The sequence below is a fragment of the Sciurus carolinensis genome, chromosome 1 (assembly GCF_902686445.1).
Source record: "Sciurus carolinensis chromosome 1, mSciCar1.2, whole genome shotgun sequence".
Lineage (NCBI taxonomy): Eukaryota > Metazoa > Chordata > Mammalia > Rodentia > Sciuridae > Sciurus > Sciurus carolinensis.
In genome coordinates, this window is record NC_062213.1 from 35,960,784 (window position 1) to 35,970,517 (window position 9,734).

At 41.3% G+C, this 9,734-nt stretch overlaps 1 protein-coding gene across 2 annotated transcripts in view; it reads right to left on the reverse strand.

Annotated features, from left to right (window-relative positions):
* Positions 1-9,272, reverse strand: part of Atp6v1c1 (ATPase H+ transporting V1 subunit C1) — a 51,106-nt gene extending 41,834 nt beyond the window's left edge. Inside the window, exon 1 of one of the 2 annotated variants that reach the window (XM_047517384.1) lies at positions 9,109-9,272. The gene's annotated coding sequence lies outside the window, so the exon portion shown is untranslated. The remainder of the gene's footprint in view (positions 1-9,108) is intronic. The other variant, XM_047517375.1, reaches the window with a different exon arrangement.
* Between the last annotated feature and the right edge of the window lie 462 nt (positions 9,273-9,734).

The following is a 9,734-nucleotide window of genomic DNA, read 5'->3' on the forward strand; positions in this document are numbered from 1 at the left end:
ACAGTGAGTTCAGTGTGACAAGAAATGCCAATATGCCTTAATAAAATATAGCTAAATGTCCTACCATCATCAAGAATCACACAACAGGAGCTGGCACTGCTGTGGACTAGTGGCAGAGCACTTGCCTAGCATGTGTGAGGCACTGGGTACGATCCTTAGCACCACATAAAAATAAATACATAAAACAATCATTTAAAAAAAAAAAAAGAATCAGGGCTGGGGATATAGCTCAGTTGGTAGCGTGTTTGCCTCTTGAGCACAAGGCCCTGGGTTCAATCCCCAGCACTGCCAAAAAAAAAAAAAAAAAAAAAACATGCAACATCATTAGTTCCATAAACATAAATGATTTTTGTGCTATGAAGTTTAGAAACCATAAACACACACACACACACACACACACACACACACTCCAACATATGCTTTTGAAGCTGAAAAAAAAAAATAAGTCAACAACAATACGTGAAATCAAGTATAGAACAAAATGAAATCTGGGTAAATTCTTGCTTTGCTCAAGAATGTATAACTTAGCCAGGAACAGTAGTGCAAGCCCATAATCCCAGCCACTTGGGAGGCTAAGGCACGAGGATCACAAGTGTGAGTCCATCCTTTGTAATTTAGTGAGATCCTCAAAAACTTAGTGAGACCCTGTCTCAAAATTTAAAAAAATAAAATTAAAAAAAAAAAAAAAAAAGGAACGGGGATGTCACTCAGTGGTAAAACATCCCGGAGTTTAAGCCCCAGTACCAGAAAAAGGAAGAATGTACAATTTAGCTGAGTGTAGTGACACACTGACTATCATCCTTGCTATTTGGGACGCTGAGGCAAGAGGATCACAAGTTCAAAGTCAATATGGGTAACTTAACATCTCAAAATTTAAAAATAAATAAAATTTCTTAAAAGCATATAGAATTTATCAGAGAACAGAATACAAAGGATTTTAAAAGCCCAACATATAATATCAGGAGGGTTTGTGACCACAGTGTTTCCTCTCCAAGGGACAGATGACTGAATAACACAAAAACATATGCCCCTAGCCCTACTTCTTAGAAATAAAACACAAATCCGCCAGTCTCCACTGTCAACACCACTAGTCCTTGTCTGAGTTGTTATCCTTTATCCTTACAATCTTCCTGGACTCTTTATCCATGGGAAGGAGAAAAGAAAGGAAAACCTGGGTCCAAACCTCAGGGACTGCTTACTTACTGTCTCTCTCACTTTAGGGAGTTGAAGGCAGTGAATTATTTTCCTACCACAAATGATTAAAATGTAAAATAAAAACAGTAATGTAGTAACTCACTCAGCAACACAAAAGGTGGGGATGCTAACCCTGAACAGATCTGCTAGCACTGCTTCTGTGAATGGAAGGTACAAGCCTAATTCAAGACAGAGGCAACTGCAGAAAACAGCAGCACCCCAGAAAGTGCCCAACCCTTGACTGATTTTAATGCTTTCAAGAATACTGCAGTCTCTGAAATGCAGTCATCTTTCACAATAAATTAATTTCACAGTAAAATAAGCCTACGAAGTGCCCAATATGCAAACAACATCCTTTCCAGTCCTTTAAAATAGTTAGCCCTCCATATCCAAAGAGGCCACATCTCATGCACTGACCAACCATTGAATGAAAATATTTTGGGAAAAAAAAATTCTGTCTGTGCTGAATATGTACAGACGCTTATCATTATGCTACCTAGGACAGTTAACCTAGAAATAAAGCATATGGGAAAGTATGTGTAGCTTATATGCAGACACTACACCATTTTAGACAGAGGACTTGAGCATCCTTGGATTTTGGTATCCACCAGGGAGTCAAGGAGAGGTTTCTGGAACCAAGTTCCCTCATACACCAAGGGGCAACTGTACCAAGTTTACTAAAGCAGTTTATTTCAACAAGCACGAAGAAAAGGCATGACTCAGATAACAGTAAAATATTACATTGCCTTCCAAATATGTACTTCAACTTTAAATGAAACTGATCAGTATGAAACATTTAACACAAAATACTTATTCATTTAGGTACTGAGGAATGAACCCAGGGATGCTATCACTGAGCAACGTTGTCAGCCCTATTTATGCATATATGTATGTATGTATGTATGTATGTATGCATATATTTAGGTACTGGAGATTGGACCCAGGTGCACTTTACCACTGAGCTATATCCCCAGTCCCTTTTGTTTTTTTATTGTGAGACAGGGTCTCACTAAGTTGCTGAGGCTGATCTCAAACTTGTGATCCTCCTGCCTCAGTTCCCAATCACTAGGATTACAAGCATGCACTACCACACCCAGCCCTTTTTATTTTTTATTTTGACATAGAGTCTGGCCAAATTGTCCAGGCTGACTAAACCTGCAATTATCCTTCCTCAGCCTCCCAGATCATTGGGATTACAGATGAGAGCCACCATGCCCAGTCAAGCCATTCATTTTAAAATTTGGTTGCCATATCCTATCCTAGAAATCACTTACACTGTATAAATGAAAGTAAGAATAACCATTTCCTCCCTAAAGGTAAAAATTTCACCCTTCAAAACAAGCATCTTAAATGGGATTGTGGGAGAGGCTTGCTTTTACTGTAACTTGCTTAAATGTTTCCAATAACTAAAAGGGGAATTTTACCTTTCAGGGAATATTTCCATGATTCATATGGAATGAGATTTTAAAATTGGCACAACATATATTTTCATTAAACAAATTTTAATTCCTATATATGTTGTTTTCAACTGTAACAGTATTTATAAATACTCTATTTCCTACTAAAGACTACCTCAAGATCACTCAATAAATATATTTAAACATGAAAGAAAACTTAAATCTTTAATAGATACATTTTATAAACAACTACAATCTTTTCATACCACAGATGAGAAGAAATAAACTTGTAAAAGGAAAGCCCCGCTTTCACACAAAATGCCTACCATAAAAACTGGAGCCGGGTGTGGTGGCTCACACCTGTCTCAGTGACCTGGGAGGCTGAGACAGGAGGATGGAGAATTCAGTCAGCCTCAGCAATGGCAAGACACTAAGCAACTCAGTGAGACCCTGTCTCTAGATAAAATACAAAATAGAGCTGGGGATGTGGCTAAGTGGTCGAGTGCTCCTGAGTTCAAAAAAAAAAGAAAAAAAAAACGGAAACAAGAGCTAGGGATGTAGTCCAATGGCAGAGCAGCTGCTTGCATGCATGAGGCCCTGGGCTCCATTTCCAGTACAGAAAAGAAAAAAGAAAAAAGAAAAACACACACACACACACACACAGCTGAAACATGTTGCAGGGAGTAATTACACAAAATACAGTGTTGGAAAGTTTCTAGTAATTTCTGGCAAAGCTGGTTGAAATGGCAGATACAGCCAACAGGGAAGAGTTGTATAGCTATTACTGAAAGTCATCATCAGAATCTTCTCAGCTCCCAGAAACTCCCTCTCTGTACAGGCAACTCAGAATGACCCAGGGAGCAAACAGTTCCTTCTGTGCCAGGGGATTCCCTGAATCTACATTCATGGCTCCCCAAATATTACTTCCCTTTTCTTTTGGGTTGGTCATGTATAATCTTGACTGAACCACAGTATGAGAAGGTGCTGGTGTCTCTGTTACAATGTATTTAGGTCTGAAATTTATCAAGTTAAAGAGTTAAAATAAATTTTCCCCTATTCTTAACTCCAGTAAGCTTGAGATTCTGTTAAATGGTTAAGGACAATCACTTATTGAATATGTACTATGTGCAGTGCCCAGCGACAAGCATTTTAATGTTAAGCTTTTTACTTAATTCCTTTAAAGTAGATATAACTGCCCCCACTTGCAAAAAAAAGGGAAGAGTTAATGAAATTGCTTACCCAAGGTCACACAGCTAGTGACTACATTTTATCAGGACTGAAGGGAACATATTTGAGTTATTCAAGCAGCTTTTGAAACAGACAAGTTTCTCAAAGAAATATCAGACTAGTTTCTGTAGTTTCATACTAAAGGGGTTACAGTAAAGTATCAAGAACTGGGCTGGGGATATAGCTCAGTTCGTCACGTGCTTGTGCTTGCGTGTCAAGTCAAGGCCCTGGGTTCAATCCCCAGCACCACACACACACACAAAGTCAAGAACTGAATCTATTAAAATATTACTCTTAGCCTCTGTATTTTCAACACTCAATATTGTTCAACAAGTAAATGATGGAACCACATGCATGTATCCATCTGCAACCAAATGGTAACCCTCTCCTCCAGAAGTCTGGAAGTAAATGGGAGCATTTTGGGTTGTCCCAATGTGAGGATCATTAATCAGCATTTGGTGGATGACATGAGCTACTACTGTCCAAAATGCCAACAGCACCATGCAAAAACACTGAACTATAGGCTGGTTCAAGAAGATAACCTTTCATGGTAAGGTTTATCCATCTGCTAATTAGTTTAATACACAAACAACTTCCCTGTTCACTGATAAGTCTGCTTAAAATACCTCAGAAGTTGTATTAATCTCTTTCTATAAAATAGCACTTCTGCATTCACCTGGCAAGACACCCCTCACTTTTTAAATACCCAGCTGTTATTCTGTCTTTTATCTCATGATATAACCAGAGCACCTAACCTCCTGTCTACCTGGCTCATTTTTAAACTCAATAAATGTATAACATACGTACATATTCACATATCAGAAGCAGTTTTTTCCCCACTGGAAAAGAATTTTGTTTCATTATCAAAAATATAAACTAAAATTCCTAATTCCAAGAACCACTCATGTCAATAGGAAATTTTATACTTCCCGAGCTCTTTCCACTATTTTCACTTTTTTTTTTTTTTTTTTACTTGTAGATGGACACAATACCTTTATTTTATTTATTTTTATGTGGTGCTGAAGATCAAAACTAGTGCTTCACACACGCTAGGCAAGCGCTTTACAACTAATCTACAACCACAGCTCATTTTCATTGTCTTAAAAAACACTAATGACATGAAATGTAGAGCTAGGGATGTATTTCAGTGTTGGAGTGCTTGCCTAACAAGCAGGAGACCCTGGATTCAACTCCCAATACTGAAAAAAATAAAAAGAGAGAAAGACAATTGAATAGGAATTGACTTATAACTAAAATCACATATATTTCTACATCCAAAAGGTAAAAAAGAGCCAGGCACAGTGGTGCACACCTATAATCCCAGCAACTCGGGAGGCTGAGGCAGGAGGACTGCAAGTTCAAACCCAGCCTCAGCAACTTAGGGAGACTCCCTAAGCAACCGCTTAGTTGCTCAGCCCTAAGCAATCAGGGAGGCCCCAGGCAACTCAGGGAGACCTTGTCTCTAATAAGATATTTTTAAAAAAGGGCTCTAAGTGAGATAAGTCAATCTCAAAAAACCAAAGGACGAATGATCTCGCTGATAAGCGGATGACACATAATGGGGGGGGTTGGAGGGGGACAAGAATGGAGGAAGGAGGGACTGTATAGAGGGAAAAGAGGGGTAGGAGGCGTGGGGGGGGGGAAATAACAGAATGAATCAAACACCATTACCCTATGTAAATGTATGATTACACAAATGGTATAAGCCTCTACTTCATGTACAGAGAAACAAGATTATCCCATTTGTTTACAATAAAAATAAATTTAAAAAAAAAAGAAAAGAAAACCGAGCCAAAAAAAAAAAAGGGGGGGGGCTAGTTAAGAGCCCCTAGGTTCAATCCCTGATACCAAAGTGGGGGCGAAACAGAAAAGATGTATCCTTCAGAGAGATCAGAATATGTTCAAGAGGATTGGGGATATAGCTCAGTTGGTAGAGTGCTTGCTCATAAGCACAAGGCCCAGGGTTCAATCACCAGCACAGGGGGAAAAAAGAAAAAAAATAATAATAATAATATGTCCAAGAACAAAATTTAACTAGGAGGTGCTCAGTCAAAACTGTTTTCAGTCAAAACTGTTACTCCTAAGCAAAATCAAGTTCAAAGGAACACTTATGCTAAGGACAGGTTGGCTGCAAGAAGACCCTTTTGCAAATGTTTATATTTGCAGTTTTGTTGTGGGGCCAGTTTTGTTCTTTGACCAACAAAATTATTTCACAAGTTGTGGAAATCAAATTCGTGAAGCCCAAAAGCTTCTTTCTGGATTGCAAAAATGTAAATGATGGTCCTAAGACTTATACACCAAAAAATGAGCATTTCCTGTCCAGTTTTAAAAGCACTTAGTCTAGCCACAAAGCTCTCAACATTTAGTTAGATCCCAAGTACTAACTAAATATTTTGGTTTCTTGAAATTTTATATAGTCTCTGTAAAATATAGCAAAAAGGGAAAGAAATCCCAGAGTTCTGCAATACAACCCTGAGGCTCCATCTTCAGTACAATTTGAGACTCACTTGTTGCCAAAGAACTGAGATTGACAAACTGAGTACTTTCAGTTTACCTTGCTGCTTATTATCTCCCCCGACTGGATTATAAATAGTGCTTTCCCCAAGCTCCTAGAGATGCAGTTTCTAAAGTACAGACTGCCAAATCCCTTGAAGCTGTCCTAGAGAAAACTTCACCCAAAATGCTGAATCAAAGATTAGAACGCACTTCAAAAAACTCACCCTGCTCTCTTGATGTTGAATCATAGTAAGTACTGGGTAGGTAATCAGCAGGAATAATCTATCAGTAATAAGAAGTCTGTGGAAGTTATGCCAGGCTTAGACAAATCACTTTACTTCTGTTTTTAGTTCCAAGAATCTAGACAGGTCCCTATCCACCCAATGACAGCCTGTTCAACTACCATCCCTTAAAGACCTATAAGAACAAAATAAAATGAAAGATTAACTGATTCCTTCCTGTGACTATATTTCAACAAAAGTTATTCCGAAACAGATGACATTACTAAGGGACAAATTTTAAAGGTCAAAATAGATTTCTACAAAGAAGTCTCCCATCAATTCCAAAACGATCCAGCCCTCCCTGTGTATTTCAGGACTGCTTAGGTAGTAGTTACAACTACCTTCAGGGAAAGGGGCAAACAGAACTATCATTCTTTCTCTTTCCCAACTCCTTAACCCTCTCAAGGTGAGTGTTAAAAGTTCTCCTTAAATTCCCAGTGAAGAGAGAACTATTCCCTCAAATCCTTCAGTGGACTACAACAAAGTTTTCCTGAGTTGGCTTGTCTCATTATGCATTTTTGCCACCCTCCATCTTCACAAAATTATCTCTTCAAAAGCCACAATCTGACTCATTCCACTGCTTATAATCATTACTGGCTTCTTTACTTTTAGGGTAAAAGCCCTGCTGGGCCTGACCCCAACTCCCATAAGCACTACCCACTTTTCAGCCACTTACCTCTCCAACAACTTTTCAAAAGCTTTATTCCTCCTCACATCTCAGGGCCTTAACATATATTGTTCTCTCAGTCTAATGTTCTTCATATATATATATACATACATACACACACACACACATATATATTATTAGTTGTTAATGAACCTTTTTATTTTATTCATTTATTTATATGCATTGCTGAGAATTGAACCCAGTGCCTCACACATGCTAGGCAAGCACTCTACCACTGAGCCACAACTCCAGTCCTCAGTCTGTAATGTTCTTGCCACTGGTACCATCACATCCCCTTTTCAGTCTCTTTGCAGAGGGCAGGTCAAGTCACATTCTCAGCAAAGTCTTCTTTGAATCTTCTTCCATAAAGGTCATATTCCTGGGTGGGGTGGTAGCTCAGTGGAAGAGCACTTGCCTAGCATGTGTGAGGCACTGGGTTCGAGTCTCAGCACCATACATAAATAAATAAAGGTCCATTGACAACTAATATATATATATATTTTTAAAAAAAGGTCATATTCCTGGTAAACTCTTTCACACCACGGTGGTACTCCTTCAAAGCACATTTCACCCTTGCGTGATCATCATTAAAATCCATCTCCTCCAATTTGACTGTTAAGTTCTATGTAGGCAGAAATCCTACTTTCTGAACCTCTGAATCACCACAATGCGTAGCATACAGTACACACTCAATACCTTAGTTGAATAAGTAAATAAAAGTCATTCAAAGTTCTCAATACTTGACTCCCAATTTTATTTCCTACTGTTCCATAACACAACCCACCATAAATCTGGTCTTTGTCCCCCACCCCAGAAACTTTTCCCTTCATTTTCAGGTCTTCAAATCCTATGGCTTTCCACGCCTAGAAAGTTATCCCCATTTTCCTCAACCTGTCCAAATCCCACTGGCTTGACAAGACCTAACTCAAGTTCCCTTGCCTCCAAGGTATTTTCCCATAGCTCTAGTTCATACATTTGCCCCTGCTCCACACTTTCAAAACACTTTGCATTCTTTCTGACAATTATATATAACCTTATAGAACTTTAATGTGTTACATGTGTGACTTTTCTTCCCAATATTATTAGTTCCAATTCCTAAGGTTGGACTATTTAAACCCGTTGCACTCTCGGGATAGAACTTACTTTTTTCCCCTGACGTATCAGATTTTTCCTCTGAAAATAATACTAGCTTCCCTCTTACTCTTGTTTCTCAGGTGATTCAATATGCCTTAAGAGACTCCAAGCAAGTTCCCTTTCGGAGATTTTTGCCTACCCTTCCCCCATTCTAATAGCAACAACAGAAAGGTTTGCGTTCCCTGGATTTCTATTCTTTGTCCTGCCTAGACCGACCCTGTTGTCCCGTGACGATGCCCTGCGTGCAGAGAGGGGCTGTTAGGCCCTTTAACTGCCATCCCCCTACTCACACACAAGTCCATACACCCAGTGAAGGGCTCTAGCGCTGGCTGTGACCTCCCACAAACCACCCCGGATCCTCACTTGAATCTGTCACCGTCCACCCTCCATCAGACCGCGTGGATTCTCTGTAACCCTTGCCTAAGCAGAAAGGTCCTGAGTCCGCAGTGCCTCTCCTTTCGGCCTCTGCCACTGAGTAGCCCCTCAGGTCGTTTCTTTTCCCCTCCTTCCTCCTCCTTAGCGACTGAACCTAGGCCCAAAGCAGTGACCAACCGACGCCGAGCAGACACAGGCGCCAGGCCTGCCTGCTCCAGCTCCAACGCCAACGCTAAGGTCTCGGCCCCACAGGCACCCCCATCCCTCCCAAGCGGCGACAGCAGAGCAAGCTTCGGCCAGGCCCGGGACCCCTCCCGGATAGCCATCGCTCACTGACCCAGGAAGGTGCCAAAGGAGGAAGCGGCGGCGGTAACAGGTGCGGAGGCAGGCGGCCTGGCAGACGTTAACGGCTCAGCGCTCCATCGCTCCCGGACCTAAGCTCCGGCCTCACAGCTTCCTCGACCCCAGCGCCCACAGAACAAGTCACGTGCCAGTCGGAGCAGTCAGCTGACCGACGCGCGCGCCACTGCGCAGCCGCGACCGCGGCCGCGCCGCCGGAGAGGGCGGGGTCCGGAGGCTCGGGGAAGCCTGGGAGCCGGGTGGGTGGGGCTTGCCGCGGCCGAGCCGGGTGGGTGGGGCTTGCCGCTGCTGCGGGTGTTGCGGGCGGCGTCGCGCGGGCAGCCTGGAAACGTCGTGAATCCCATCCCTCAGGTTGTCCCACTTGAGGTTTCTGGGGATCGGAATTTATCTCCAGCCCTCTTCACAGGCTTCTTCACTCGGGGTTTTCTTCGACAGGCCAGTTTTCTGAGTAATATCCTGAATAGTTCACTGCAGCCGATTCATAGTTTCCTTGCCGTCCAATTCCACTTAGTTCCATAAATGTCCATAAACTGTGCGCCAGGCATTGCTCTGGTTGGTTTTTTCTTTTCGTTTTGTTTTGTTTTGTTTGGATTATGTACTGCA